Source organism: Pelobates fuscus, chromosome 2 (genome assembly GCF_036172605.1).
Source record: "Pelobates fuscus isolate aPelFus1 chromosome 2, aPelFus1.pri, whole genome shotgun sequence".
In the NCBI taxonomy this organism is placed as follows: domain Eukaryota; kingdom Metazoa; phylum Chordata; class Amphibia; order Anura; family Pelobatidae; genus Pelobates; species Pelobates fuscus.
Genome location: NC_086318.1, coordinates 287,223,389 through 287,250,267, shown reverse-complemented (window position 1 = coordinate 287,250,267; position 26,879 = coordinate 287,223,389). Strand labels below are relative to the sequence as shown.

Genomic DNA, 26,879 nt, shown 5'->3' with positions numbered 1-26,879 from the left:
TGGATAGGGAAAAAAGTGGTCTGATTATGACATCATAATGCAAAAAATTAAATAAACAAAAGCTTACGGCATCTGAGGTTCCTAGTTGGTCTCCCATACAAGTACTAACCAGACCTGAGTCTGGATGGCTTCCGAGATCAGGCATTTTCAGACTGGTATGGCCGTAAGTGAAATTAAGAGAATGCGATCTCGCTAATGTTGGTAGAATATCAAACTCTGGTTGCGACAAAAGACAAGACGCTTCTGGATAGGGAAATAAGTGGTCTGATTATGACATCATAATGCAAAAAAGAAATAAACAAAAGCTTACGGCACCTGAGGTTCCTAGTTGGTCTCCCATAGGGAAAAAAGTGGTCTGATTATGACATCATAATGCAAAAAATAAATAAACAAAAGCTTACGGCACCTGAGGTTCCTAGTTGGTCTCCCATACAAGTACTAACCAGACCCGTGTCTGGATGGCTTCCGAGATCTGACGAGATCAGGCATTTTCAGACTGGTATGGCCGTAAGTGAAATTAAGAGAATGCGATCTCGCTAATGTTGGTAGAATATCAAACTCTGGTTGCGACAAAAGACAAGATGCTTCTGGATAGGGAAAAAAGTGGTCTGATTATGACATCATAATGCAAAAAAGAAATAAACAAAAGCTTAAGGCACCTGAGGTTCCTAGTTGGTCTCCCATAGGGAAAAAAGTGGTCTGATTATGACATCATAATGCAAAAAAGAAATAAACTAAAGCTTACGGCATCTGAGGTTCCTAGTTGGTCTCCCATACAAGTACTAACCAGGCCCGAGTCTGGATGGCTTCCGAGATCTGACATTTTCAGACTGGTATGGCCGTAAGTGAAATTAAGAGAATGCGATCTCGTTATTGTTGGTAGAATATCAAACTCTGGTTGCGACAAAAGACAAGATGCTTCTGGATAGGGAAACAAGTGGTCTGATTATGACATCATAATGCAAAAAAGAAATAAACAAAAGCTTACGGCACCTGAGGTTTCTAGTTGGTCTCCAATACAAGTACTAACCAGGCCCGAGTCTGGATGGCTTCCGAGATCTGCCGAGATCAGGCATTTTCAGACTGGTATGGCCGTAAGGGAAATTAAGAGAATGCGATCTCGCTAATGTTGGTAGAATATCAAACTCTGGTTGCGACAAAAGACAAGACGCTTCTGGATAGGGAAAAAAGTGGTCTGATTATGACATCTTAATGCAAAAAAGAAATAAACAAAAGCTTACGGCACCTGAGGTTCCTAGTTGGTCTCCCATAGGGAAAAAAGTGGTCTGATTATGACATCATAATGTAAAAAGGAAATAAACAAAAGCTTACGGCACCTGAGGTTCCTAGTTGGTCTCCCATACAAGTACTAACCAGGCCTGAGTCTGGATGTCTTCCGAGATCTGGCATTTTCAGACTGGTATGGCCGTAAGTGAAATTAAGAGAAAGCGATCTCGCTAATGTTGGTAGAATATCAAACTCTGGTTGCGACAAAAGACAAGACGCTTCTGGATAGGGAAAAAAGTGGTCTGATTATGACATCATAATGCAAAAAATAAATAAACAAAAGCTTACGGCACCTGAGGTTTCTAGTTGGTCTCCAATACAAGTACTAACCAGGCCCGAGTCTGGATGGCTTCCGAGATCTGCCGAGATCAGGCATTTTCAGACTGGTATGGCCGTAAGGGAAATTAAGAGAATGCGATCTCGCTAATGTTGGTAGAAAATCAAACTCTGGTTGCGACAAAAGACAAGACGCTTCTGGATAGGGAAAAAAGTGGTCTGATTATGAAATCTTAATGCAAAAAAGAAATAAACAAAAGCTTACGGCACCTGAGGTTCCTAGTTGGTCTCCCATAGGGAAAAAAGTGGTCTGATTATGACATCATAATGTAAAAAGGAAATAAACAAAAGCTTACGGCACCTGAGGTTCCTAGTTGGTCTCCCATACAAGTACTAACCAGGCCTGAGTCTGGATGTCTTCCGAGATCTGGCATTTTCAGACTGGTATGGCCGTAAGTGAAATTAAGAGAATGCGATCTCGCTAATGTTGGTAGAATATCAAACTCTGGTTGCGACAAAAGACAAGATGCTTCTAGATAGGGAAAAAAGTGGTCTGATTATGACATCATTATGCAAAAAAGAAATAAACAAAAGCTTACGGCACCTGAGGTTCCTAGTTGGTCACCCATACAAGTACTAACCAGGCACGAGTCTGGATGGCTTCCAAGATCTGACGAGATCAGGCATTTTCAGACTGGTATGGCTGTAAGTGAAATTAAGATAATGCGATCTCGCTAATGTTGGTAGAATATCAAACTCTGGTTGCGACAAAAGACAAGACGCTTCTGGATAGGGAAAAAAGTGGTCTGATTATGACATCATAATGCAAAAAAGAAATAAACAAAAGCTTACGGCACCTGAGGTTCCTAGTTGGTCTCCCATACAAGTACTAACCAGACCCGAGTCTGGATGGCTTCCAAGATCTGACGAGATCAGGCATTTTCAGACTGGTATGGCCGTAAGTGAAGTTAAGAGTATGCGATCTCGTTATTGTTGGTAGAATATCAAACTCTGGTTGCGACAAAAGACAAGATGCTTCTGGATAGGGAAAAAAGTGGTCTGATTATGACATCATAATGCAAAAAAGAAATAAACAAAAGCTTACGGCACCTGAGGTTTCTAGTTGGTCTCCAATACAAGTACTAACCAGGCCCGAGTCTGGATGGCTTCCGAGATCTGCCGAGATCAGGCATTTTCAGACTGGTATGGCCGTAAGGGAAATTAAGAGAATGCGATCTCGCTAATGTTGGTAGAAAATCAAACTCTGGTTGCGACAAAAGACAAGACGCTTCTGGATAGGGAAAAAAGTGGTCTGATTATGAAATCTTAATGCAAAAAAGAAATAAACAAAAGCTTACGGCACCTGAGGTTCCTAGTTGGTCTCCCATAGGGAAAAAAGTGGTCTGATTATGACATCATAATGTAAAAAGGAAATAAACAAAAGCTTACGGCACCTGAGGTTCCTAGTTGGTCTCCCATACAAGTACTAACCAGGCCTGAGTCTGGATGTCTTCCGAGATCTGGCATTTTCAGACTGGTATGGCCGTAAGTGAAATTAAGAGAATGCGATCTCGCTAATGTTGGTAGAATATCAAACTCTGGTTGCGACAAAAGACAAGATGCTTCTAGATAGGGAAAAAAGTGGTCTGATTATGACATCATTATGCAAAAAAGAAATAAACAAAAGCTTACGGCACCTGAGGTTCCTAGTTGGTCACCCATACAAGTACTAACCAGGCACGAGTCTGGATGGCTTCCAAGATCTGACGAGATCAGGCATTTTCAGACTGGTATGGCTGTAAGTGAAATTAAGATAATGCGATCTCGCTAATGTTGGTAGAATATCAAACTCTGGTTGCGACAAAAGACAAGACGCTTCTGGATAGGGAAAAAAGTGGTCTGATTATGACATCATAATGCAAAAAAGAAATAAACAAAAGCTTACGGCACCTGAGGTTCCTAGTTGGTCTCCCATACAAGTACTAACCAGACCCGAGTCTGGATGGCTTCCGAGATCTGACGAGATCAGGCATTTTCAGACTGGTATGGCCATAATTGAAATTAAGAGAATGCGATCTCGCTAATGTTGGTAGAATATCAAACTCTGGTTGCGACAAAAGACAAGACGCTTCTGGATAGGGAAAAAAGTGGTATGATTATGACATCATAATGCAAAAAAGAAATAAACAAAAGCTTACGGCATCTGAGGTTCCTAGTTGGTCTCCCATAGGGAAAAAAGTGGTCTGATTATGACATCATAATGCAAAAAAGAAATAAACAAAAGCTTACGGCACCTGAGGTTCCTAGTTGGTCTCCCATACAAGTACTAACCAGGCCCGAGTCTGGATGGCTTCAGAGATCTGACGAGATCAGGCATTTTCAGACTGGTATGGCCGTAAGTGAAATTAAGAGAATGCGATCTCGCAAATGTTGGTAGAATATCAAACTCTGGTTGCGACAAAAGACAAGACGCTTCTGGATAGGGAAAAAAGTGGTCTGATTATGACATCATAATGCAAAAAAGAAATAAACAAAAGCTTACGGCACCTGAGGTTCCTAGTTGGTCTCCCATAGGGAAAAAAGTGGTCTGATTATGACATCATAATGCAAAAAAGAAATAAACAAAAGCTTACGGCACCTGAGGTTCCTAGTTGGTCTCCCATACAAGTACTAACCAAGCCCGAGTCTGGATGGCTTCCGAGATCTGATGAGATCAGGCATTTTCAGACTGGTATGGCCGTAAGTTAAATTAAGAGAATGCGATCTCGCTAATGTTGGTAGAATATCAAACTCTGGTTGCGACAAAAGACAAGACGCTTCTGGATAGGGAAAAAAGTGGTCTGATTATGACATCATAATGCAAAAAAGAAATAAACAAAAGTTTACAGCACCTGAGGTTCCTAGTTGGTCTCCCATACAAGTACTAACCAGGCCCGAGTCTGGATAGCATCCGAGATCTGATGAGATCAGGCATTTTCAGACTGGTATAGCCGTAACTGAAATTAAGAGAATGCGATCTCGCTAATGTTGGTAGAATATCAAACTCTGGTTGCGACAAAAGACAAGACGCTTCTGTATAGGGAAAAAAGTGGTCTGATTATGACATCATAATGCAAAAAAGAAATAAACAAAAGCTTACGGCACCTGAGGTTCCTAGTTGGTCTCCCATAGGGAAAAAAGTGGTCTGATTATGACATCATAATGCAAAAAAGAAATAAACAAAAGATTACGGCACCTAAAGGTTCCTAGTTGGTCTCCCATGCAAGTACTAACCAGGCCCAAGTCTGGATGGCTTCCAAGATCTGACGAGATCAGGCATTTTCAGACTGGTATGGCCGTAAGTGAAGTTAAGAGTATGCGATCTCGTTATTGTTGGTAGAATATCAAACTCTGGTTGCGACAAAAGACAAGATGCTTCTGGATAGGGAAAAAAGTGGTCTGATTATGACATCATAATGCAAAAAAGAAATAAACAAAAGCTTACGGCACCTGAGGTTTCTAGTTGGTCTCCAATACAAGTACTAACCAGGCCCGAGTCTGGATGGCTTCCGAGATCTGCCGAGATCAGGCATTTTCAGACTGGTATGGCCGTAAGGGAAATTAAGAGAATGCGATCTCGCTAATGTTGGTAGAAAATCAAACTCTGGTTGCGACAAAAGACAAGACGCTTCTGGATAGGGAAAAAAGTGGTCTGATTATGACATCTTAATGCAAAAAAGAAATAAACAAAAGCTTACGGCACCTGAGGTTCCTAGTTGGTCTCCCATAGGGAAAAAAGTGGTCTGATTATGACATCATAATGTAAAAAGGAAATAAACAAAAGCTTACGGCACCTGAGGTTCCTAGTTGGTCTCCCATACAAGTACTAACCAGGCCTGAGTCTGGATGTCTTCCGAGATCTGGCATTTTCAGACTGGTATGGCCGTAAGTGAAATTAAGAGAATGCGATCTCGCTAATGTTGGTAGAATATCAAACTCTGGTTGCGACAAAAGACAAGACGCTTCTGGATAGGGAAAAAAGTGGTCTGATTATGACATCATAATGCAAAAAAGAAATAAACAAAAGCTTACGGCACCTGAGGTTCCTAGTTGGTCTCCCATACAAGTACTAACCAGGCCCAAGTCTGGATGGCTTCCGAGATCTGACGAGATCAAGCATTTTCAGACTGGTATGGCCGTAAGTGAAATTAAGAGAATGCGATCTCGCTAATGTTGGTAGAATATCAAACTCTGGTTGCGACAAAAGACAAGACGCTTCTGGATAGGGAAAAAAGTGGTCTGATTATGACATCATAATGCAAAAAATTAAATAAACAAAAGCTTACGGCACCTGAGGTTCCTAGTTGGTCTCCCATACAAGTACTAACCAGACCCGAGTCTGGATGGCTTCCGAGATCAGGCATTTTCAGACTGGTATGGCCGTAAGTGAAATTAAGAGAATGCGATCTCGCTAATGTTGGTAGAATATCAAACTCTGGTTGCGACAAAAGACAAGACGCTTCTGGATAGGGAAATAAGTGGTCTGATTATGACATCATAATGCAAAAAAGAAATAAACAAAAGCTTACGGCACCTGAGGTTCCTAGTTGGTCTCCCATAGGGAAAAAAGTGGTCTGATTATGACATCATAATGCAAAAAATAAATAAACAAAAGCTTACGGCACCTGAGGTTCATAGTTGGTCTCCCATACAAGTACTAACCAGGCCCGAGTCTGGATGGCTTCTGAGATCTGACGAGATCAGGCATTTTCAGACTGGTATGGCCGTAAGGGAAATTAAGAGAATGCGATCTCGCTAATGTTGGTAGAATATCAAACTCTGGTTGCGACAAAAGACAAGACGCTTCTGGATAGGGGAAAAAGTGGTCTGATTATGACATCATAATGCAAAAAAGAAATAAACAAAAGCTTATGGCACCTGAGGTTTCTAGTTGGTCTCCCATACAAGTACTAACCAGGCCCGAGTCTGGATGGCTTCCGAGATCTGACGAGATCAGGCATTTTCAGACTGGTATGGCCGTAAGTGAAATTAAGAGAATGCGATCTCGCTAATGTTGGTAGAATATCAAACTCTGGTTGCGACAAAAGACAAGACGCTTCTGGATAGGGGAAAAAGTGGTCTGATTATGACATCATAATGCAAAAAAGAAATAAACAAAAGCTTACGGCACCTGAGGTTCCTAGTTGGTCTCCCATACAAATACTAACCAGGCCCGAGTCTGGATGGCTTCCGAGATCTGACATTTTCAGACTGGTATGGCCGTAAGTGAAATTAAGAGAATGCAATCTCGCTAATGTTGGTAGAATATCAAACTCTGGTTGCGACAAAAGACAAGACGCTTCTGGATAGGGAAAAAAGTGGTCTGATTATGACATCATAATGCAAAAAAGAAATAAACAAAAGCTTACGGCACCTGAGGTTCCTAGTTGGTCTCCCATACAAGTACTAACCAGGCCCGAGTCTGGATGGCTTCCGAGATCTGATGAGATCAGGCATTTTCAGACTGGTATGGCAGTAAGTGAAATTAAGAGAATGCGATCTCGCTAATGTTGGTAGAATATCAAACTCTGGTTGCGACAAAAGACAAGACGCTTCTGGATAGGGAAAAAGTGGTCTGATTATGACATCATAATGCAAAAAAGAAATAAACAAAAGCTTACGGCACCTGAGGTTCCTAGTTGGTCTCCCATACAAGTACAAACCAGGCCCGAGTCTGGATGGCTTCCGAGATCTGGCATTTTCAGACTGGTTTGGCCGTAAGTGAAATTAAGAGAATGCGATCTCGCTAATGTTGGTAGAATATCAAACTCTGGTTGCGACAAAAGACAAGACGCTTCTGGATAGGGAAAAAAGTGGTCTGATTATGACATCATAATGCAAAAAAGAAATAAACAAAAGCTTACGGCACCTGAGGTTCCTAGTTGGTCTCCCATACAAGTACTAACCAGGCCCGAGACTGGATGGCTTCCGAGATCTGACGAGATCAGACATTTTCAGACTGGTATGGCAGTAAGTGAAATTAATCGAATGCGATCTCGCTAATGTTGGTAGAATATCAAACTCTGGTTGCGACAAAAGACAAGACGCTTCTGGATAGGGAAAAAAGTGGTCTGATTATGACATCATAATGCAAAAAAGAAATAAACAAAAGCTTATGGCACCTGAGGTTTCTAGTTGGTCTCCCATACAAGTACTAACCAGGCCCGAGTCTGGATGGCTTCCGAGATCTGACGAGATCAGGCATTTTCAGACTGGTATGGCCGTAAGTGAAATTAAGAGAATGCGATCTCGCTAATGTTGGTAGAATATCAAACTCTGGTTGCGACAAAAGACAAGACGCTTCTGGATAGGGGAAAAAGTGGTCTGATTATGACATCATAATGCAAAAAAGAAATAAACAAAAGCTTACGGCACCTGAGGTTCCTAGTTGGTCTCCCATACAAGTACTAACCAGGCCCGAGTCTGGATGGCTTCCGAGATCTGACATTTTCAGACTGGTATGGCCGTAAGTGAAATTAAGAGAATGCAATCTCGCTAATGTTGGTAGAATATCAAACTCTGGTTGCGACAAAAGACAAGACGCTTCTGGATAGGGAAAAAAGTGGTCTGATTATGACATCATAATGCAAAAAAGAAATAAACAAAAGCTTACGGCACCTGAGGTTCCTAGTTGGTCTCCCATACAAGTACTAACCAGGCCCGAGTCTGGATGGCTTCCGAGATCTGATGAGATGAGGCATTTTCAGACTGGTATGGCAGTAAGTGAAATTAAGAGAATGCGATCTCGCTATTGTTGGTAGAATATCAAACTCTGGTTGCGACAAAAGACAAGACGCTTCTGGATAGGAAAAAAGTGGTCTGATTATGACATCATAATGCAAAAAAGAAATAAACAAAAGCTTACGGCACCTGAGGTTCCTAGTTGGTCTCCCATAGGGAAAAAAGTGGTCTGATTATGACATCATAATGCAAAAAAGAAATAAACAAAAGCTTACGGCACCTGAGGTTCCTAGTTGGTCTCCCATACAAGTACTAACCAGGGCCGAGTCTGGATGGCTTCCGAGATCTGACGAGATCAGGCATTTTCAGACTGGTATGGCCGTAAGTGAAATTAAGAGAATGCGATCTCGCTAATGTTGGTAGAATATCAAACTCTGGTTGCGACAAAAGACAAGACGCTTCTGGATAGGGAAAAAAGTGGTCTGATTATGACATCATAATGAAAAAAAGAAATAAACAAAAGCTTACGGCACCTGAGGTTCCTAGTTGGTCTCCCATAGGGAAAAAAGTGGTCTGATTATGACATCATAATGAAAAAAAGAAATAAACAAAAGCTTACGGCACCTGAGGTTCCTAGTTGGTCTCCCATACAAGTACTAACCAGGCCCGAGTCTGGATGGCTTCCAAGATCTGACGAGATCAGGCATTTTCAGACTAGTATGGCCGTAAGTGAAATTAAGAGAATGCGATCTCGCTAATGTTGGTAGAATATCAAACTCTGGTTGCGACAAAAGACAAGACGCTTCTGGATAGGGAAAAAAGTGGTCTGATTATGACATCATAATGCAAAAAAGAAATAAACAAAAGCTTACGGCACCTGAGGTTCCTAGTTGGTCTCCCATACAAGTACTAACCAGGCCCGAGTCTGGATGGCTTCCGAGATCTGGCATTTTCAGACTGGTATGGCCGTAAGTGAAATTAAGAGAATGCGATCTCGCTAATGTTGGTAGAATATCAAACTCTGGTTGCGACAAAAGACAAGACGCTTCTGGATAGGGAAAAAAGTGGTCTGATTATGACATCATAATGCAAAAAAGAAATAAACAAAAGCTTACAGCACCTGAGGTTCCTAGTTGGTCTCCCATACAAGTACTAACCAGGCCCGAGACTGGATGGCTTCCGAGATCTGACGAGATCAGACATTTTCAGACTGGTATGGCCGTAAGGGAAATTAATAGAATGCGATCTCGCTAATGTTGGTAGAATATCAAACTCGGGTTGCGACAAAAGACAAGACGCTTCTGGATAGGGAAAAAAGTGGTCTGATTATGACATCATAATGCAAAAAAGAAATAAACAAAAGCTTACAGCACCTGAGGTTCCTAGTTGGTCTCCCATACAAGTACTAACCAGGACCGAGTCTGGATGGCTTCCGAGATCAGATGAGATCAGGCATTTTCAGACTGGTATGGCCGTAAGTGAAATTACGAGAATGCGATCTCGCTAATGTTGGTAGAATATCAAACTCTGGTTGTGACAAAAGACAAGACGCTTCTGGATAGGGAAAAAAGTGGTCTGATTATGACATCATAATGCAAAAAAGAAATAAACAAAAGCTTACGGCACCTGAGGTTCCTAGTTGGTCTCCCATACAAGTACTAACCAGGGCCAAGTCTGGATGGCTTCCGAGATCAGGCATTTTCAGACTGGTATGGCCGTAAGTGAAATTAAGAGAATGCGATCTCGCTAATGTTGGTAGAATATCAAACTCTGGTTGCGACAAAAGACAAGACGCTTCTGGATAGGGAAAAAAGTGGTCTGATTATGACATCATAATGCAAAAAAGAAATAAACAAAAGCTTACGGCACCTGAGGTTCCTAGTTGGTCTCCCATAGGGAAAAAAGTGGTCTGATTATGACATCATAATGCAAAAAAGAAATAAACAAAAGCTTACGGCACCTGAGGTTCCTAGTTGGTCTCGCATACAAGTACTAACCAGGCCCGAGTCTGGACGGCTTCCGAGATCTGACGAGATCAAGCATTTTCAGACTGGTATGGCCATAAGTGAAATTAAGAGAATGCGATCTCGCTAATGTTAGTAGAATATCAAACTCTGGTTGCGACAATAGACAAGACGCTTCTGGATAGGGAAAAAAGTGGTCTGATTATGACATCATAATGCAAAAAAGAAATAAACAAAAGCTTACGGCACCTGAGGTTCCTAGTTGGTCTCCCATACAAGTACTAACCAGGCCCGAGTCTGGATGGCTTCCGAGATCTGATGAGATCAGGCATTTTCAGACTGGTATGGCAGTAAGTGAAATTAAGAGAATGCGATCTCGCTAATGTTGGTAGAATATCAAACTCTGGTTGCGACAAAAGACAAGACGCTTCTGGATAGGGAAAAAAGTGGTCTGATTATGACATCATAATGCAAAAAAGAAATAAACAAAATCTTACGGCACCTGAGGTTCCTAGTTGGTCTCCCATACAAGTACTACACCGGCCCGAGTCTGGATGGCTTCCGAGATCTGATGAGATCAGGCATTTTCAGACTGGTATGGCCGTAAGTGAAATTAAGAGAATGCGATCTCGCTAATGTTGGTAGAATATCAAACTCTGGTTGCGACAAAAGACAAGACGCTTCTGGATAGGGAAAAAAGTGGTCTGATTATGACATCATAATGCAAAAAAGAAATAAACAAAAGCTTACGGCACCTGAGGTTCCTAGTTGGTCTCCCATACAAGTACTAACCAGGCCCGAGTCTGGATGGATTCCGAGATCTGATGAGATCAGGCATTTTCAGACTGGTATGGCCGTAAGTGAAATTAAGAGAATGCGATCTCGCTAATGTTGGTAGAATATCAAACTCTGGTTGCGACAAAAGACAAGACGCTTCTGGATAGGGAAAAAAGTGGTCTGATTATGACATCATAATGCAAAAAAGAAATAAACAAAAGCTTACGGCACCTGAGGTTCCTAGTTGGTCTCCCATACAAGTACAAACCAGGCCCGAGTCTGGATGGCTTCCGAGATCTGACGAGATCAGGCATTTTCAGACTGGTATGGCCATAAGTGAAATTAAGAGATTGCGATCCCGCTAATGTTGGTAGAATATCAAACTCTGGTTGCGACAAAAGACAAGACGCCTCTGGATAGGGAAAAAAGTGGTCTGATTATGACATCATAATGCAAAAAAGAAATAAACAAAAGCTTACGGCACCTGAGGTTCCTAGTTGGTCTCCCATACAAGTACTAACCAGGCCCGAGACTGGATGGCTTCCGAGATCTGACGAGATCAGACATTTTCAGACTGGTATGGCCGTAAGGGAAATTAATAGAATGCGATCTCGCTAATGTTGGTAGAATATCAAACTCGGGTTGCGACAAAAGACAAGACGCTTCTGGATAGGGAAAAAAGTGGTCTGATTATGACATCATAATGCAAAAAAGAAATAAACAAAAGCTTACAGCACCTGAGGTTCCTAGTTGGTCTCCCATACAAGTACTAACCAGGCCCGAGTCTGGACAGCTTCCAAGATCTGACGAGATCAGGCATTTTCAGACTGGTATGGCCATAAGTGAAATAAAGAGAATGCGATCTCGCTAATGTTGGTAGAATATCAAACTCTGGTTGCGACAATAGACAAGACGCTTCTGGATAGGGAAAAAAGTGGTCTGATTATGACATCATAATGCAAAAAAGAAATAAACGAAAGCTTACGGCACCTGAGGTTCCTAGTTGGTCTCCCATACAAGTACTAACCAGGCCCGAGTCTGGATGGCTTCCGAGATCTGATGAGATCAGGCATTTTCAGACTGGTATGGCAGTAAGTGAAATTAAGAGAATGCGATCTCGCTAATGTTGGTAGAATATCAAACTCTGGTTGCGACAAAAGACAAGACGCTTCTGGATAGGGAAAAAAGTGGTCTGATTATGACATCATAATGCAAAAAAGAAATAAACAAAATCTTACGGCACCTGAGGTTCCTAGTTGGTCTCCCATACAAGTACTAACGCGGCCCGAGTCTGGATGGCTTCCGAGATCTGATGAGATCAGGCATTTTCAGACTGGTATGGCCGTAAGTGAAATTAAGAGAATGCGATCTCGCTAATGTTGGTAGAATATCAAACTCTGGTTGCGACAAAAGACAAGACGCTTCTGGATAGGGAAAAAAGTGGTCTGATTATGACATCATAATGCAAAAAAGAAATAAACAAAAGCTTACGGCACCTGAGGTTCCTAGTTGGTCTCCCATACAAGTACTAACCAGGCCCGAGTCTGGATGGATTCCGAGATCTGATGAGATCAGGCATTTTCAGACTGGTATGGCCATAAGTGAAATTAAGAGAATGCGATCTCGCTAATGTTGGTAGAATATCAAACTCTGGTTGCGACAAAAGACAAGACGGTTCTGGATAGGGAAAAAAGTGGTCTGATTATGACATCATAATGCAAAAAAGAAATAAACAAAAGCTTACGGCACCTGAGGTTCCTAGTTGGTCTCCCATACAAGTACAAATCAGGCCCGAGTCTGGATGGCTTCCGAGATCTGACGAGATCAGGCATTTTCAGACTGGTATGGCCATAAATGAAATTAAGAGATTGCGATCCCGCTAATGTTGGTAGAATATCAAACTCTGGTTGCGACAAAAGACAAGACGCTTCTGGATAGGGAAAAAAGTGGTCTGATTATGACATCATAATGCAAAAAAGAAATAAACAAAAGCTTACGGCACCTGAGGTTCCTAGTTGGTCTCCCATAGGGAAAAAAGTGGTCTGATTATGACATCATAATGCAAAAAAAGAAATAAACAAAAGCTTACGGCACCTGAGGTTCCTAGTTGGTCTCCCATACAAGTACTAACCAGGCCCGAGTCTGGATGGTTTCCGAGATCTGATGAGATCAGGCATTTTCAGACTGGTATGGCCGTAAATGAAATTAAGAGAATGCGATCTCGCTAATGTTGGTAGAATATCAAACTCTGGTTGCGACAAAAGACAAGACGCTTCTGGATAGGGAAAAAAGTGGTCTGATTATGACATCATAATGCAAAAAAGAAATAAACAAAAGCTTACGGCACCTGAGGTTCCTAGTTGGTCTCCCATAGGGAAAAAAGTGGTCTGATTATGACATCATAATGAAAAAAAGAAATAAACAAAAGCTTACGGCACCTGAGGTTCCTAGTTGGTCTCCCATACAAGTACTAACCAGGCCCGAGTCTGGATGGCTTCCAAGATCTGACGAGATCAGGCATTTTCAGACTAGTATGGCCGTAAGTGAAATTAAGAGAATGCGATCTCGCTAATGTTGGTAGAATATCAAACTCTGGTTGCGACAAAAGACAAGACGCTTCTGGATAGGGAAAAAAGTGGTCTGATTATGACATCATAATGCAAAAAAGAAATAAACAAAAGCTTACGGCACCTGAGGTTCCTAGTTGGTCTCCCATACAAGTACTAACCAGGCCCGAGTCTGGATGGCTTCCGAGATCTGGCATTTTCAGACTGGTATGGCCGTAAGTGAAATTAAGAGAATGCGATCTCGCTAATGTTGGTAGAATATCAAACTCTGGTTGCGACAAAAGACAAGACGCTTCTGGATAGGGAAAAAAGTGGTCTGATTATGACATCATAATGCAAAAAAGAAATAAACAAAAGCTTACAGCACCTGAGGTTCCTAGTTGGTCTCCCATACAAGTACTAACCAGGCCCGAGACTGGATGGCTTCCGAGATCTGACGAGATCAGACATTTTCAGACTGGTATGGCCGTAAGGGAAATTAATAGAATGCGATCTCGCTAATGTTGGTAGAATATCAAACTCGGGTTGCGACAAAAGACAAGACGCTTCTGGATAGGGAAAAAAGTGGTCTGATTATGACATCATAATGCAAAAAAGAAATAAACAAAAGCTTACAGCACCTGAGGTTCCTAGTTGGTCTCCCATACAAGTACTAACCAGGCCCGAGTCTGGATGGCTTCCGAGATCAGATGAGATCAGGCATTTTCAGACTGGTATGGCCGTAAGTGAAATTACGAGAATGCGATCTCGCTAATGTTGGTAGAATATCAAACTCTGGTTGTGACAAAAGACAAGACGCTTCTGGATAGGGAAAAAAGTGGTCTGATTATGACATCATAATGCAAAAAAGAAATAAACAAAAGCTTACGGCACCTGAGGTTCCTAGTTGGTCTCCCATACAAGTACTAACCACGGCCAAGTCTGGATGGCTTCCGAGATCAGGCATTTTCAGACTGGTATGGCCGTAAGTGAAATTAAGAGAATGCGATCTCGCTAATGTTGGTAGAATATCAAACTCTGGTTGCGACAAAAGACAAGACGCTTCTGGATAGGGAAAAAAGTGGTCTGATTATGACATCATAATGCAAAAAAGAAATAAACAAAAGCTTACGGCACCTGAGGTTCCTAGTTGGTCTCCCATAGGGAAAAAAGTGGTCTGATTATGACATCATAATGCAAAAAAGAAATAAACAAAAGCTTACGGCACCTGAGGTCCCTAGTTGGTCTCGCATACAAGTACTAACCAGGCCCGAGTCTGGACGGCTTCCGAGATCTGACGAGATCAAGCATTTTCAGACTGGTATGGCCATAAGTGAAATTAAGAGAATGCGATCTCGCTAATGTTGGTAGAATATCAAACTCTGGTTGCGACAATAGACAAGACGCTTCTGGATAGGGAAAAAAGTGGTCTGATTATGACATCATAATGCAAAAAAGAAATAAACAAAAGCTTACGGCACCTGAGGTTCCTAGTTGGTCTCCCATACAAGTACTAACCAGGCCCGAGTCTGGATGGCTTCCGAGATCTGATGAGATCAGGCATTTTCAGACTGGTATGGCAGTAAGTGAAATTAAGAGAATGCGATCTCGCTAATGTTGGTAGAATATCAAACTCTGGTTGCGACAAAAGACAAGACGCTTCTGGATAGGGAAAAAAGTGGTCTGATTATGACATCATAATGCAAAAAAGAAATAAACAAAATCTTACGGCACCTGAGGTTCCTAGTTGGTCTCCCATACAAGTACTACACCGGCCCGAGTCTGGATGGCTTCCGAGATCTGATGAGATCAGGCATTTTCAGACTGGTATGGCCGTAAGTGAAATTAAGAGAATGCGATCTCGCTAATGTTGGTAGAATATCAAACTCTGGTTGCGACAAAAGACAAGACGCTTCTGGATAGGGAAAAAAGTGGTCTGATTATGACATCATAATGCAAAAAAGAAATAAACAAAAGCTTACGGCACCTGAGGTTCCTAGTTGGTCTCCCATACAAGTACTAACCAGGCCCGAGTCTGGATGGATTCCGAGATCTGATGAGATCAGGCATTTTCAGACTGGTATGGCCGTAAGTGAAATTAAGAGAATGCGATCTCGCTAATGTTGGTAGAATATCAAACTCTGGTTGCGACAAAAGACAAGACGCTTCTGGATAGGGAAAAAAGTGGTCTGATTATGACATCATAATGCAAAAAAGAAATAAACAAAAGCTTACGGCACCTGAGGTTCCTAGTTGGTCTCCCATACAAGTACAAACCAGGCCCGAGTCTGGATGGCTTCCGAGATCTGACGAGATCAGGCATTTTCAGACTGGTATGGCCATAAGTGAAATTAAGAGATTGCGATCCCGCTAATGTTGGTAGAATATCAAACTCTGGTTGCGACAAAAGACAAGACGCCTCTGGATAGGGAAAAAAGTGGTCTGATTATGACATCATAATGCAAAAAAGAAATAAACAAAAGCTTACGGCACCTGAGGTTCCTAGTTGGTCTCCCATACAAGTACTAACCCGGCCCGAGTCTGGATGGCTTCCGAGATCTGATGAGATCAGGCATTTTCAGACTGGTATGGCCGTAAGTGAAATTAAGAGAATGCGATCTCGCTAATGTTGGTAGAATATCAAACTCTGGTTGCGACAAAAGACAAGACGCTTCTGGATATGGAAAAAAGTGGTCTGATTATGACATCATAATGCAAAAAAGAAATAAACAAAAGCTTACGGCACCTGAGGTTCCTAGTTGGTCTCCCATACAAGTACTAACCAGGCCCGAGTCTGGATGGCTTCCGAGATCTGGCATTTTCAGACTGGTATGGCCGTAAGTGAAATTAAGAGAATGCGATCTCGCTAATGTTGGTAGAATATCAAACTCTGGTTGCGACAAAAGACAAGACGCTTCTGGATAGGGAAAAAAGTGGTCTGATTATGACATCATAATGCAAAAAAGAAATAAACAAAAGCTTACGGCACCTGAGGTTCCTAGTTGGTCTCCCATACAAGTACTAACCAGGCCCGAGACTGGATGGCTTCCGAGATCTGACGAGATCAGACATTTTCAGACTGGTATGGCCGTAAGGGAAATTAATAGAATGCGATCTCGCTAATGTTGGTAGAATATCAAACTCGGGTTGCGACAAAAGACAAGACGCTTCTGGATAGGGAAAAAAGTGGTCTGATTATGACATCATAATGCAAAAAAGAAATAAACAAAAGCTTACAGCACCTGAGGTTCCTAGTTGGTCTCCCATACAAGTACTAACCAGGCCCGAGTCTGGACGGCTTCCGAGATCTGACGAGATCAGGCATTTTCAGACTGGTATGGCCATAAGTGAAATAAAGAGAATGCGATCTCGCTAATGTTGGTAGAATATCAAACTCTGGTTGCGACAATAGACAAGACGCTTCTGGATAGGGAAAAAAGTGGTCTGATTATGACATCATAATGCAAAAAAGAAATAAACGAAAGCTTACGGCACCTGAGGTTCCTAGTTGGTCTCCCATACAAGTACTAACCAGGCCCGAGTCTGGATGGCTTCCGAGATCTGATGAGATCAGGCATTTTCAGACTGGTATGGCAGTAAGTGAAATTAAGAGAATGCAATCTCGCTAATGTTGGTAGAATATCAAACTCTGGTTGCGACAAAAGACAAGACGCTTCTGGATAGGGAAAAAAGTGGTCTGATTATGACATCATAATGCAAAAAAGAAATAAACAAAATCTTACGGCACCTGAGGTTCCTAGTTGGTCTCCCATACAAGTACTAACCCGGCCCGAGTCTGGATGGCTTCCGAGATCTGATGAGATCAGGCATTTTCAGACTGGTATGGCCGTAAGTGAAATTAAGAGAATGCGATCTCGCTAATGTTGGTAGAATATCAAACTCTGGTTGCGACAAAAGACAAGACGCTTCTGGATAGGGAAAAAAGTGGTCTGATTATGACATCATAATGCAAAAAAGAAATAAACAAAAGCTTACGGCACCTGAGGTTCCTAGTTGGTCTCCCATACAAGTACTAACCAGGCCCGAGTCTGGATGGATTCCGAGATCTGATGAGATCAGGCATTTTCAGACTGGTATGGCCGTAAGTGAAATTAAGAGAATGCGATCTCGCTAATGTTGGTAGAATATCAAACTCTGGTTGCGACAAAAGACAAGACGCTTCTGGATAGGGAAAAAAGTGGTCTGATTATGACATCATAATGCAAAAAAGAAATAAACAAAAGCTTACGGCACCTGAGGTTCCTAGTTGGTCTCCCATACAAGTACAAACCAGGCCCGAGTCTGGATGGCTTCCGAGATCTGACGAGATCAGGCATTTTCAGACTGGTATGGCCATAAGTGAAATTAAGAGATTGCGATCCCGCTAATGTTGGTAGAATATCAAACTCTGGTTGCGACAAAAGACAAGACGCCTCTGGATAGGGAAAAAAGTGGTCTGATTATGACATCATAATGCAAAAAAGAAATAAACAAAAGCTTACGGCACCTGAGGTTCCTAGTTGGTCTCCCATACAAGTACTAACCCGGCCCGAGTCTGGATGGCTTCCGAGATCTGATGAGATCAGGCATTTTCAGACTGGTATGGCCGTAAGTGAAATTAAGAGAATGCGATCTCGCTAATGTTGGTAGAATATCAAACTCTGGTTGCGACAAAAGACAAGACGCTTCTGGATATGGAAAAAAGTGGTCTGATTATGACATCATAATGCAAAAAAGAAATAAACAAAAGCTTACGGCACCTGAGGTTCCTAGTTGGTCTCCCATACAAGTACTAACCAGGCCCGAGTCTGGATGGCTTCCGAGATCTGGCATTTTCAGACTGGTATGGCCGTAAGTGAAATTAAGAGAATGCGATCTCGCTAATGTTGGTAGAATATCAAACTCTGGTTGCGACAAAAGACAAGACGCTTCTGGATAGGGAAAAAAGTGGTCTGATTATGACATCATAATGCAAAAAAGAAATAAACAAAAGCTTACGGCACCTGAGGTTCCTAGTTGGTCTCCCATACAAGTACTAACCAGGCCCGAGACTGGATGGCTTCCGAGATCTGACGAGATCAGACATTTTCAGACTGGTATGGCCGTAAGGGAAATTAATAGAATGCGATCTCGCTAATGTTGGTAGAATATCAAACTCGGGTTGCGACAAAAGACAAGACGCTTCTGGATAGGGAAAAAAGTGGTCTGATTATGACATCATAATGCAAAAAAGAAATAAACAAAAGCTTACAGCACCTGAGGTTCCTAGTTGGTCTCCCATACAAGTACTAACCAGGCCCGAGTCTGGACGGCTTCCGAGATCTGACGAGATCAGGCATTTTCAGACTGGTATGGCCATAAGTGAAATAAAGAGAATGCGATCTCGCTAATGTTGGTAGAATATCAAACTCTGGTTGCGACAATAGACAAGACGCTTCTGGATAGGGAAAAAAGTGGTCTGATTATGACATCATAATGCAAAAAAGAAATAAACGAAAGCTTACGGCACCTGAGGTTCCTAGTTGGTCTCCCATACAAGTACTAACCAGGCCCGAGTCTGGATGGCTTCCGAGATCTGATGAGATCAGGCATTTTCAGACTGGTATGGCAGTAAGTGAAATTAAGAGAATGCAATCTCGCTAATGTTGGTAGAATATCAAACTCTGGTTGCGACAAAAGACAAGACGCTTCTGGATAGGGAAAAAAGTGGTCTGATTATGACATCATAATGCAAAAAAGAAATAAACAAAATCTTACGGCACCTGAGGTTCCTAGTTGGTCTCCCATACAAGTACTAACCCGGCCCGAGTCTGGATGGCTTCCGAGATCTGATGAGATCAGGCATTTTCAGACTGGTATGGCCGTAAGTGAAATTAAGAGAATGCGATCTCGCTAATGTTGGTAGAATATCAAACTCTGGTTGCGACAAAAGACAAGACGCTTCTGGATAGGGAAAAAAGTGGTCTGATTATGACATCATAATGCAAAAAAGAAATAAACAAAAGCTTACGGCACCTGAGGTTCCTAGTTGGTCTCCCATACAAGTACTAACCAGGCCCGAGTCTGGATGGATTCCGAGATCTGATGAGATCAGGCATTTTCAGACTGGTATGGCCGTAAGTGAAATTAAGAGAATGCGATCTCGCTAATGTTGGTAGAATATCAAACTCTGGTTGCGACAAAAGACAAGACGGTTCTGGATAGGGAAAAAAGTGGTCTGATTATGACATCATAATGCAAAAAAGAAATAAACAAAAGCTTACGGCACCTGAGGTTCCTAGTTGGTCTCCCATACAAGTACAAATCAGGCCCGAGTCTGGATGGCTTCCGAGATCTGACGAGATCAGGCATTTTCAGACTGGTATGGCCATAAATGAAATTAAGAGATTGCGATCCCGCTAATGTTGGTAGAATATCAAACTCTGGTTGCGACAAAAGACAAGACGCCTCTGGATAGGGAAAAAAGTGGTCTGATTATGACATCATAATGCAAAAAAGAAATAAACAAAAGCTTACGGCACCTGAGGTTCCTAGTTGGTCTCCCATACAAGTACTAACCCGGCCCGAGTCTGGATGGCTTCCGAGATCTGATGAGATCAGGCATTTTCAGACTGGTATGACCGTAAGTGAAATTAAGAGAATGCGATCTCGCTAATGTTGGTAGAATATCAAACTCTGGTTGCGACAAAAGACAAGACGCTTCTGGATATGGAAAAAAGTGGTCTGATTATGACATCATAATGCAAAAAAGAAATAAACAAAAGCTTACGGAACCTGAGGTTCCTAGTTGGTCTCCCATACAAGTACTAACCAGGCACCAGTCTGGATGGCTTCCGAGATCTGACGAGATCAGACATTTTCAGACTGGTATAGCCGTAAGTGAAATTATGAGAATGCGATCTCGCTAATGTTGGTAGAATATCAAACTCTGGTTGCGACAAAAGACAAGACGCTTATGGATAGGGAAAAAAGTGGTCTGATTATGACATCATAATGCAAAAAAGAAATAAACAAAAGCTTACGGCACCTGAGGTTCCTAGTTGGTCTCCCATACAAGTACTAACCAGGCCCGAGTCTGGATGGCTTCCGAGATCTGGCATTTTCAGACTGGTATGGCCGTAAGTGAAATTAAGAGAATGCGATCTCGCTAATGTTGGTAGAATATCAAACTCTGGTTGCGACAAAAGACAAGACGCTTCTGGATAGGGAAAAAAGTGGTCTGATTATGACATCATAATGCAAAAAAGAAATAAACAAAAGCTTACGGCACCTGAGGTTCCTAGTTGGTCTCCCATAGGGAAAAAAGTGGTCTGATTATGACATCATAATGCAAAAAAGAAATAAACAAAAGCTTACGGCACCTGAGGTTCCTAGTTGGTCTCGCATACAAGTACTAACCAGGCCCGAGTCTGGACGGCTTCCGAGATCTGACGAGATCAGGCATTTTCAGACTGGTATGGCCATAAGTGAAATTAAGAGAATGCGATCTCGCTAATGTTGGTAGAATATCAAACTCTGGTTGCGACAATAGACAAGACGATTCTGGATAGGGAAAAAAGTGGTCTGATTATGACATCATAATGCAAAAGTAGAAATAAACAAAAGCTTACAGCACCTGAGGTTCCTAGTTGGTCTCCCATACAAGTACTAACCAGGCCCGAGTCTGGATGGCTTCCGAGATCTGACGAGATCAGGCATTTTCAGACTGGTATGGCCGTAACAGAAATTAAGAGAATGCGATCTCGCTAATGTTGGTAGAATATCAAACTCTGGTTGCGACAAAAGACAAGGCGCTTCTGGATAGGGAAAAAAGTGGTCTGATTATGACATCATAATGCAAAAAATAAATAAACAAAAGCTTACGGCACCTGAGGTTCCTAGTTGGTCTCCCATACAAGTACTAACCAGGCCCGAGTCTGGATGGATTCCGAGATCTGATGAGATCAGGCATTTTCAGACTGGTATGGCCGTAAGTGAAATTAAGAGAATGCGATCTCGCTAATGTTGGTAGAATATCAAACTCTGGTTGCGACAAAAGACAAGACGCTTCTGGATAGGGAAAAAAGTGGTCTGATTATGACATCATAATGCAAAAAAGAAATAAACAAAAGCTTACGGCACCTGAGGTTCCTAATTGGTCTCCCATACAAGTACTAACCAGGCCCGAGTCTGGATGGCTTCCGAGATCTGACGAGATCAGGCATTTTCAGACTGGTATGGCCATAAGTGAAATTAAGAGATTGCGATCCCGCTAATGTTGGTAGAATATCAAACTCTGGTTGCGACAAAAGACAAGACGCCTCTGGATAGGGAAAAAAGTGGTCTGATTATGACATCATAATGCAAAAAAGAAATAAACAAAAGCTTACGGCACCTGAGGTTCCTAGTTGGTCTCCCATACAAGTACTAACCCGGCCCGAGTCTGGATGGCTTCCGAGATCTGATGAGATCAGGCATTTTCAGACTGGTATGGCCGTAAGTGAAATTAAGAGAATGCGATCTCGCTAATGTTGGTAGAATATCAAACTCTGGTTGCGACAAAAGACAAGACGCTTCTGGATATGGAAAAAAGTGGTCTGATTATGACATCATAATGCAAAAAAGAAATAAACAAAAGCTTACGGCACCTGAGGTTCCTAGTTGGTCTCCCATACAAGTACTAACCAGGCACGAGTCTGGATGGCTTCCGAGATCTGACGAGATCAGGCATTTTCAGACTGGTATGACCGTAAGTGAAATTAAGAGAATGCGATCTCGCTAATGTTGGTAGAATATCAAACTCTGGTTGCGACAAAAGACAAGACGCTTATGGATAGGGAAAAAAGTGGTCTGATTATGACATCATAATGCAAAAAAGAAATAAACAAAAGCTTACGGCACCTGAGGTTCCTAGTTGGTCTCCCATAGGGAAAAAAGTGGTCTGATTATGACATCATAATGCAAAAAAGAAATAAACAAAAGCTTACGGCACCTGAGGTTCCTAGTTGGTCTCGCATACAAGTACTAACCAGGCCCGAGTCTGGACGGCTTCCGAGATCTGACGAGATCAGGCATTTTCAGACTGGTATGGCCATAAGTGAAATTAAGAGAATGCGATCTCGCTAATGTTGGTAGAATATCAAACTCTGGTTGCGACAATAGACAAGACGATTCTGGATAGGGAAAAAAGTGGTCTGATTATGACATCATAATGCAAAAGTAGAAATAAACAAAAGCTTACGGCACCTGAGGTTCCTAGTTGGTCTCCCATACAAGTACTAACCAGGCACGAGTCTGGATGGCTTCCGAGATCTGACGAGATCAGGCATTTTCAGACTGGTATGACCGTAAGTGAAATTAAGAGAATGCGATCTCGCTAATGTTGGTAGAATATCAAACTCTGGTTGCGACAAAAGACAAGACGCTTCTGAATAGGGAAAAAAGTGGTCTGATTATGACATCATAATGCAAAAAAGAAATAAACAAAAGCTTACGGCACCTGAGGTTCCTAGTTGGTCTCCCATACAAGTACTAACCAGGCCCGAGTCTGGATGGCTTCCGAGATCTGACGAGATCAGGCATTTTCAGACTGGTATGGCCGTAAGTGAAATTATGAGAATGCGATCTCGCTAATGTTGGTAGAATATCAAACTCTGGTAGAGACAAAAGACAAGACGCTTCTGGATAGGGAAAAAAGTGGTCTGATTATGACATCATAATGCAAAAAAGAAATAAACAAAAGCTTACGGCACCTGAGGTTCCTAGTTGGTCTCCCATACAAGTACTAACCAGGCCCGAGTCTGGATGGCTTCCGAGATCTGACGAGATCAGGCATTTTCAGACTGGTATGGCCGTAAGTGAATTTAAGAGAATGCGATCTCGCTAATGTTGGTAGAATATCAAACTCTGGTTGCGACAAAAGACAAGACGCTTCTGAATAGGGAAAAAAGTGGTCTGATTATGACATCATAATGCAAAAAAGAAATAAACAAAAGCTTACGGCACCTGAGGTTCCTAGTTGGTCTCCCATACAAGTACTAACCAGACCCGAATCTGGATGGCTTCCGAGATCTGACATTTTCAGACTGGTATGGCCGTAAGTGAAATTAAGAGAATGCGATCCCGCTAATGTTTGTAGAATATCAAACTCTGGTTGCGACAAAAGACAAGACGCTTCTGGATAGGGAAAAAAGTGGTCTGATTATGACATCATAATGCAAAAAAGAAATAAACAAAAGCTTTCAGCACCTGAGGTTCCTAGTTGGTCTCCCATACAAGTACTAACCAGGCCCGAGTCTGGATGGCTTCCGAGATCTGATGAGATCAGGCATTTTCAGACTGGTATGGCCGTAAGTGAAATTAAGAGAATGCGATCTCGCTAATGTTGGTAGAATATCAAACTCTGGTTGCGACAAAAGACAAGACGCTTCTGGATAGGGAAAAAAGTGGTCTGATTATGACATCATAATGCAAAAAAGAAATAAACAAAAGCTTACGGCACCTGAGGTTCCTAGTTGGTCTCCCATAGGGAAAAAAGTGGTCTGATTATGACATCATAATGCAAAAAAGAAATAAACAAAAGCTTACGGCACCTGAGGTTCCTAGTTGGTCTCCCGTACAAGTACTAACCAGGCCCGAGTCTGGATGGCTTCCGAGATCTGACGAGATCAGGCATTTTCAGACTGGTATGGCCGTAAGTGAAGTTAAGAGAATGCGATCTCGCTAATGTTGGTAGAATATCAAACTCTGGTTGCGACAAAAGACAAGACGCTTCTGGATAGGGAAAAAAGTGGTCTGATTATGACATCATAATGCAAAAAAGAAATAAACAAAAGCTTACGGCACCTGAGGATCCTAGTTGGTCTCCCATACAAGTACTAACCAGGCCCAAGTCTGGATGGCTTCCGAGATCTGACGAGATCAGGCATTTTCAGACTGGTATGCCCGTAAGTGAAAGTAACAGAATGCGATCTCGCTAATGTTGCTAGAATATCAAACTCTGGTTGCGACAAAAGACAAGACGCTTCTGGATAGGGAAAAAAGTGGTCTGATTATGACATCATAATGCAAAAAAGAAATAAACAAAAGCTTACGGCACCTGAGGTTCCTAGTTGGTCTCCCATACAAGTACTAACCAGGCCCGAGTCTGGATGGCTTCCGAGATCTGGCATTTTCAGACTGGTATGGCCGTAAGTGAAATTAAGAGAATGCGATCTCGCTAATGTTGGTAGAATATCAAACTCTGGTTGCGACAAAAGACAAGACGCTTCTGAATAGGGAAAAAAGTGGTCTGATTATGACATCATAATGCAAAAAAGAAATAAACAAAAGCTTACGGCACCTGAGGTTCCTAGTTGGTCTCCCATACAATTACTAACCAGGCCCGAGTCTGGATGGCTTCCGAGATCTGACGAGATCAGGCATTTTCAGACTGGTATGGCCGTAAGTGAAATTATGAGAATGCGATCTCGCTAATGTTGGTAGAATATCAAACTCTGGATGCGACAAAAGACAAGACGCTTCTGGATAGGGAAAAAAGTGGTCTGATTATGACATCATAATGCAAAAAAGAAATAAACAAAAGCTTTCAGCACCTGAGGTTCCTAGTTGGTCTCCCATATAAGTACTAAGCAGGCCCGATTCTGGATGTCTTCCGAGATCTGACGAGATCAGGCATTTTCAGACTGGTATGGCCGTAAGTGAAATTAAGAGAATGCGATCTCGCTAATGTTGGTAGAATATCAAACTCTGGTTGCGACAAAAGACAAGACGCTTCTGGATAGGGAAAAAAGTGGTCTGATTATGACATCATAATGCAAAAAAGAAATAAACAAAAGCTTACAGCACCTGAGGTTCCTAGTTGGTCTCCCATACATGTACTAACCAGGCCCGAGTCTGGATGGTTTCCGAGATCTGACGAGATCAGGCATTTTCAGACTAGTATGGCCGTAAGTGAAATTAAGAGAATGCGATCTCGCTAATGTTGGTAGAATATCAAACTCTGGTTGCGACAAAAGACAAGACGCTTCTGAATAGGGAAAAAAGTGGTCTGATTATGACATCATAATGCAAAAAAGAAATAAACAAAAGCTTACGGCACCTGAGGTTCCTAGTTGGTCTCCCATAGGGAAAATAGTGGTCTGATTATGACATCATAATGAAAAAAAGAAATAAACAAAAGCTTACGGCACCTGAGGTTCCTAGTTGGTCTCCCATACAAGTACTAACCAGGCCCGAGTCTGGATGGCTTCTGAGATCTGACGAGATCAGGCATTTTCAGACTGGTATGGCCGTAAGTGAATTTAAGAGAATGCGATCTCGCTAATGTTGGTAGAATATCAAACTCTGGTTGCGACAAAAGACAAGACGCTTCTGAATAGGGAAAAAAGTGGTCTGATTATGACATCATAATGCAAAAAAGAAATGAACAAAAGCTTACGGCACCTGAGGTTCCTAGTTGGTCTCCCATACAAGTACTAACCAGGCCCGAGTCTGGATGGCTTCCGAGATCTGACGAGATCAGGCATTTTCAGACTGGTATGGCCGTAAGTAAAATTAAGAGAATGCGATCTCGCTAATGTTGGTAGAATATCAAACTCTGGTAGAGACAAAAGACAAGACGCTTCTGGATAGGGAAAAAAGTGGTCTGATTATGACATCATAATGCAAAAAAGAAATAAACGAAAGCTTACGGCACCTGAGGTTCCTAGTTGGTCTCCCATACAAGTACTAACCAGGCCCGAGTCTGGATGGCTTCCGAGATCTGATGAGATCAGGCATTTTCAGACTGGTATGGCCGTAAGTGAATTTAAGAGAATGCAATCTCGCTAATGTTGGTAGAATATCAAACTCTGGTTGCGACAAAAGACAAGACGCTTCTGAATAGGGAAAAAAGTGGTCTGATTATGACATCATAATGCAAAAAAGAAATAAACAAAAGCTTACGGCACCTGAGGTTCCTAGTTGGTCTCCCATACAAGTACTAACCAGACCCGAATCTGGATGGCTTCCGAGATCTGACATTTTCAGACTGGTATGGCCGTAAGTGAAATTAAGAGAATGCGATCCCGCTAATGTTTGTAGAATATCAAACTCTGGTTGCGACAAAAGACAAGACGCTTCTGGATAGGGAAAAAAGTGGTCTGATTATGACATCATAATGCAAAAAAGAAATAAACAAAAGCTTACAGCACCTGAGGTTCCTAGTTGGTCTCCCATACAAGTACTAACCAGGCCCGAGTCTGGATGGCTTCCGAGATCTGATGAGATCAGGCATTTTCAGACTGGTATGGCCGTAAGTGAAATTAAGAGAATACGATCTCGCTAATGT

The 26,879-nt window shown here is 42.1% G+C and overlaps 79 pseudogenes; all 79 read right to left on the bottom strand.

Moving 5' to 3' along the window:
- Positions 1-394: 394 nt before the first annotated feature.
- Positions 395-513, bottom strand: LOC134597017 (5S ribosomal RNA; annotated as a pseudogene).
- A 468-nt stretch (positions 514-981) lies between these two features.
- On the bottom strand, positions 982-1,100 carry LOC134589221 (5S ribosomal RNA; annotated as a pseudogene).
- A 468-nt stretch (positions 1,101-1,568) lies between these two features.
- On the bottom strand, positions 1,569-1,687 carry LOC134589220 (5S ribosomal RNA; annotated as a pseudogene).
- A 468-nt stretch (positions 1,688-2,155) lies between these two features.
- LOC134588885 (5S ribosomal RNA) lies at positions 2,156-2,274 on the bottom strand (annotated as a pseudogene).
- A 134-nt stretch (positions 2,275-2,408) lies between these two features.
- Positions 2,409-2,527, bottom strand: LOC134597855 (5S ribosomal RNA; annotated as a pseudogene).
- Positions 2,528-2,661: 134 nt separating this feature from the next.
- Positions 2,662-2,780, bottom strand: LOC134589219 (5S ribosomal RNA; annotated as a pseudogene).
- Positions 2,781-3,248: 468 nt separating this feature from the next.
- LOC134588883 (5S ribosomal RNA) lies at positions 3,249-3,367 on the bottom strand (annotated as a pseudogene).
- A 134-nt stretch (positions 3,368-3,501) lies between these two features.
- LOC134598341 (5S ribosomal RNA) lies at positions 3,502-3,620 on the bottom strand (annotated as a pseudogene).
- Positions 3,621-3,845: 225 nt separating this feature from the next.
- LOC134594682 (5S ribosomal RNA) lies at positions 3,846-3,964 on the bottom strand (annotated as a pseudogene).
- Positions 3,965-4,189: 225 nt separating this feature from the next.
- Positions 4,190-4,308, bottom strand: LOC134594521 (5S ribosomal RNA; annotated as a pseudogene).
- A 134-nt stretch (positions 4,309-4,442) lies between these two features.
- Positions 4,443-4,561, bottom strand: LOC134597422 (5S ribosomal RNA; annotated as a pseudogene).
- A 225-nt stretch (positions 4,562-4,786) lies between these two features.
- LOC134588578 (5S ribosomal RNA) lies at positions 4,787-4,906 on the bottom strand (annotated as a pseudogene).
- Positions 4,907-5,040: 134 nt separating this feature from the next.
- LOC134589218 (5S ribosomal RNA) lies at positions 5,041-5,159 on the bottom strand (annotated as a pseudogene).
- Positions 5,160-5,627: 468 nt separating this feature from the next.
- Positions 5,628-5,746, bottom strand: LOC134594663 (5S ribosomal RNA; annotated as a pseudogene).
- A 469-nt stretch (positions 5,747-6,215) lies between these two features.
- On the bottom strand, positions 6,216-6,334 carry LOC134594784 (5S ribosomal RNA; annotated as a pseudogene).
- A 134-nt stretch (positions 6,335-6,468) lies between these two features.
- Positions 6,469-6,587, bottom strand: LOC134598311 (5S ribosomal RNA; annotated as a pseudogene).
- A 377-nt stretch (positions 6,588-6,964) lies between these two features.
- LOC134596499 (5S ribosomal RNA) lies at positions 6,965-7,083 on the bottom strand (annotated as a pseudogene).
- A 376-nt stretch (positions 7,084-7,459) lies between these two features.
- Positions 7,460-7,578, bottom strand: LOC134588533 (5S ribosomal RNA; annotated as a pseudogene).
- Positions 7,579-7,712: 134 nt separating this feature from the next.
- LOC134598310 (5S ribosomal RNA) lies at positions 7,713-7,831 on the bottom strand (annotated as a pseudogene).
- Positions 7,832-8,208: 377 nt separating this feature from the next.
- LOC134588661 (5S ribosomal RNA) lies at positions 8,209-8,327 on the bottom strand (annotated as a pseudogene).
- A 224-nt stretch (positions 8,328-8,551) lies between these two features.
- Positions 8,552-8,670, bottom strand: LOC134596803 (5S ribosomal RNA; annotated as a pseudogene).
- A 225-nt stretch (positions 8,671-8,895) lies between these two features.
- On the bottom strand, positions 8,896-9,014 carry LOC134597523 (5S ribosomal RNA; annotated as a pseudogene).
- A 377-nt stretch (positions 9,015-9,391) lies between these two features.
- On the bottom strand, positions 9,392-9,510 carry LOC134598087 (5S ribosomal RNA; annotated as a pseudogene).
- Positions 9,511-9,644: 134 nt separating this feature from the next.
- On the bottom strand, positions 9,645-9,763 carry LOC134596140 (5S ribosomal RNA; annotated as a pseudogene).
- A 468-nt stretch (positions 9,764-10,231) lies between these two features.
- LOC134589161 (5S ribosomal RNA) lies at positions 10,232-10,350 on the bottom strand (annotated as a pseudogene).
- Positions 10,351-10,484: 134 nt separating this feature from the next.
- Positions 10,485-10,603, bottom strand: LOC134596498 (5S ribosomal RNA; annotated as a pseudogene).
- Positions 10,604-10,737: 134 nt separating this feature from the next.
- LOC134588184 (5S ribosomal RNA) lies at positions 10,738-10,856 on the bottom strand (annotated as a pseudogene).
- Positions 10,857-10,990: 134 nt separating this feature from the next.
- On the bottom strand, positions 10,991-11,109 carry LOC134594571 (5S ribosomal RNA; annotated as a pseudogene).
- Positions 11,110-11,243: 134 nt separating this feature from the next.
- On the bottom strand, positions 11,244-11,362 carry LOC134596362 (5S ribosomal RNA; annotated as a pseudogene).
- Positions 11,363-11,496: 134 nt separating this feature from the next.
- On the bottom strand, positions 11,497-11,615 carry LOC134597740 (5S ribosomal RNA; annotated as a pseudogene).
- Positions 11,616-11,749: 134 nt separating this feature from the next.
- LOC134587756 (5S ribosomal RNA) lies at positions 11,750-11,868 on the bottom strand (annotated as a pseudogene).
- Positions 11,869-12,002: 134 nt separating this feature from the next.
- Positions 12,003-12,121, bottom strand: LOC134596497 (5S ribosomal RNA; annotated as a pseudogene).
- A 134-nt stretch (positions 12,122-12,255) lies between these two features.
- Positions 12,256-12,374, bottom strand: LOC134597378 (5S ribosomal RNA; annotated as a pseudogene).
- A 134-nt stretch (positions 12,375-12,508) lies between these two features.
- LOC134595464 (5S ribosomal RNA) lies at positions 12,509-12,627 on the bottom strand (annotated as a pseudogene).
- A 134-nt stretch (positions 12,628-12,761) lies between these two features.
- LOC134596395 (5S ribosomal RNA) lies at positions 12,762-12,880 on the bottom strand (annotated as a pseudogene).
- Positions 12,881-13,106: 226 nt separating this feature from the next.
- Positions 13,107-13,225, bottom strand: LOC134589540 (5S ribosomal RNA; annotated as a pseudogene).
- A 225-nt stretch (positions 13,226-13,450) lies between these two features.
- LOC134597522 (5S ribosomal RNA) lies at positions 13,451-13,569 on the bottom strand (annotated as a pseudogene).
- Positions 13,570-13,946: 377 nt separating this feature from the next.
- On the bottom strand, positions 13,947-14,065 carry LOC134598085 (5S ribosomal RNA; annotated as a pseudogene).
- A 134-nt stretch (positions 14,066-14,199) lies between these two features.
- Positions 14,200-14,318, bottom strand: LOC134589482 (5S ribosomal RNA; annotated as a pseudogene).
- Positions 14,319-15,039: 721 nt separating this feature from the next.
- On the bottom strand, positions 15,040-15,158 carry LOC134596496 (5S ribosomal RNA; annotated as a pseudogene).
- A 134-nt stretch (positions 15,159-15,292) lies between these two features.
- Positions 15,293-15,411, bottom strand: LOC134588172 (5S ribosomal RNA; annotated as a pseudogene).
- Positions 15,412-15,545: 134 nt separating this feature from the next.
- On the bottom strand, positions 15,546-15,664 carry LOC134594570 (5S ribosomal RNA; annotated as a pseudogene).
- Positions 15,665-15,798: 134 nt separating this feature from the next.
- LOC134596361 (5S ribosomal RNA) lies at positions 15,799-15,917 on the bottom strand (annotated as a pseudogene).
- A 134-nt stretch (positions 15,918-16,051) lies between these two features.
- Positions 16,052-16,170, bottom strand: LOC134595455 (5S ribosomal RNA; annotated as a pseudogene).
- A 377-nt stretch (positions 16,171-16,547) lies between these two features.
- On the bottom strand, positions 16,548-16,666 carry LOC134597739 (5S ribosomal RNA; annotated as a pseudogene).
- Positions 16,667-16,800: 134 nt separating this feature from the next.
- On the bottom strand, positions 16,801-16,919 carry LOC134598063 (5S ribosomal RNA; annotated as a pseudogene).
- Positions 16,920-17,053: 134 nt separating this feature from the next.
- Positions 17,054-17,172, bottom strand: LOC134596495 (5S ribosomal RNA; annotated as a pseudogene).
- Positions 17,173-17,306: 134 nt separating this feature from the next.
- On the bottom strand, positions 17,307-17,425 carry LOC134588570 (5S ribosomal RNA; annotated as a pseudogene).
- A 134-nt stretch (positions 17,426-17,559) lies between these two features.
- LOC134594569 (5S ribosomal RNA) lies at positions 17,560-17,678 on the bottom strand (annotated as a pseudogene).
- Positions 17,679-17,812: 134 nt separating this feature from the next.
- LOC134596360 (5S ribosomal RNA) lies at positions 17,813-17,931 on the bottom strand (annotated as a pseudogene).
- A 134-nt stretch (positions 17,932-18,065) lies between these two features.
- LOC134595443 (5S ribosomal RNA) lies at positions 18,066-18,184 on the bottom strand (annotated as a pseudogene).
- Positions 18,185-18,561: 377 nt separating this feature from the next.
- LOC134597738 (5S ribosomal RNA) lies at positions 18,562-18,680 on the bottom strand (annotated as a pseudogene).
- Positions 18,681-18,814: 134 nt separating this feature from the next.
- On the bottom strand, positions 18,815-18,933 carry LOC134598062 (5S ribosomal RNA; annotated as a pseudogene).
- Positions 18,934-19,067: 134 nt separating this feature from the next.
- Positions 19,068-19,186, bottom strand: LOC134596493 (5S ribosomal RNA; annotated as a pseudogene).
- A 134-nt stretch (positions 19,187-19,320) lies between these two features.
- LOC134588558 (5S ribosomal RNA) lies at positions 19,321-19,439 on the bottom strand (annotated as a pseudogene).
- A 134-nt stretch (positions 19,440-19,573) lies between these two features.
- LOC134594568 (5S ribosomal RNA) lies at positions 19,574-19,692 on the bottom strand (annotated as a pseudogene).
- A 134-nt stretch (positions 19,693-19,826) lies between these two features.
- Positions 19,827-19,945, bottom strand: LOC134596394 (5S ribosomal RNA; annotated as a pseudogene).
- Positions 19,946-20,079: 134 nt separating this feature from the next.
- LOC134589458 (5S ribosomal RNA) lies at positions 20,080-20,198 on the bottom strand (annotated as a pseudogene).
- A 134-nt stretch (positions 20,199-20,332) lies between these two features.
- Positions 20,333-20,451, bottom strand: LOC134589328 (5S ribosomal RNA; annotated as a pseudogene).
- Positions 20,452-20,919: 468 nt separating this feature from the next.
- Positions 20,920-21,038, bottom strand: LOC134588925 (5S ribosomal RNA; annotated as a pseudogene).
- Positions 21,039-21,173: 135 nt separating this feature from the next.
- LOC134596501 (5S ribosomal RNA) lies at positions 21,174-21,292 on the bottom strand (annotated as a pseudogene).
- Positions 21,293-21,426: 134 nt separating this feature from the next.
- Positions 21,427-21,545, bottom strand: LOC134594567 (5S ribosomal RNA; annotated as a pseudogene).
- Positions 21,546-21,679: 134 nt separating this feature from the next.
- On the bottom strand, positions 21,680-21,798 carry LOC134595302 (5S ribosomal RNA; annotated as a pseudogene).
- A 134-nt stretch (positions 21,799-21,932) lies between these two features.
- On the bottom strand, positions 21,933-22,051 carry LOC134595431 (5S ribosomal RNA; annotated as a pseudogene).
- Positions 22,052-22,185: 134 nt separating this feature from the next.
- Positions 22,186-22,304, bottom strand: LOC134597840 (5S ribosomal RNA; annotated as a pseudogene).
- A 225-nt stretch (positions 22,305-22,529) lies between these two features.
- Positions 22,530-22,648, bottom strand: LOC134588924 (5S ribosomal RNA; annotated as a pseudogene).
- A 135-nt stretch (positions 22,649-22,783) lies between these two features.
- Positions 22,784-22,902, bottom strand: LOC134597839 (5S ribosomal RNA; annotated as a pseudogene).
- A 134-nt stretch (positions 22,903-23,036) lies between these two features.
- LOC134593042 (5S ribosomal RNA) lies at positions 23,037-23,155 on the bottom strand (annotated as a pseudogene).
- Positions 23,156-23,289: 134 nt separating this feature from the next.
- LOC134593030 (5S ribosomal RNA) lies at positions 23,290-23,408 on the bottom strand (annotated as a pseudogene).
- A 377-nt stretch (positions 23,409-23,785) lies between these two features.
- On the bottom strand, positions 23,786-23,904 carry LOC134596366 (5S ribosomal RNA; annotated as a pseudogene).
- Positions 23,905-24,129: 225 nt separating this feature from the next.
- LOC134595759 (5S ribosomal RNA) lies at positions 24,130-24,248 on the bottom strand (annotated as a pseudogene).
- A 134-nt stretch (positions 24,249-24,382) lies between these two features.
- Positions 24,383-24,501, bottom strand: LOC134587957 (5S ribosomal RNA; annotated as a pseudogene).
- A 377-nt stretch (positions 24,502-24,878) lies between these two features.
- LOC134597000 (5S ribosomal RNA) lies at positions 24,879-24,997 on the bottom strand (annotated as a pseudogene).
- Positions 24,998-25,131: 134 nt separating this feature from the next.
- On the bottom strand, positions 25,132-25,250 carry LOC134589098 (5S ribosomal RNA; annotated as a pseudogene).
- Positions 25,251-25,384: 134 nt separating this feature from the next.
- LOC134597948 (5S ribosomal RNA) lies at positions 25,385-25,503 on the bottom strand (annotated as a pseudogene).
- Positions 25,504-25,728: 225 nt separating this feature from the next.
- LOC134594716 (5S ribosomal RNA) lies at positions 25,729-25,847 on the bottom strand (annotated as a pseudogene).
- Positions 25,848-25,981: 134 nt separating this feature from the next.
- Positions 25,982-26,100, bottom strand: LOC134593019 (5S ribosomal RNA; annotated as a pseudogene).
- A 134-nt stretch (positions 26,101-26,234) lies between these two features.
- Positions 26,235-26,353, bottom strand: LOC134596234 (5S ribosomal RNA; annotated as a pseudogene).
- Positions 26,354-26,730: 377 nt separating this feature from the next.
- LOC134589025 (5S ribosomal RNA) lies at positions 26,731-26,849 on the bottom strand (annotated as a pseudogene).
- Between the last annotated feature and the right edge of the window lie 30 nt (positions 26,850-26,879).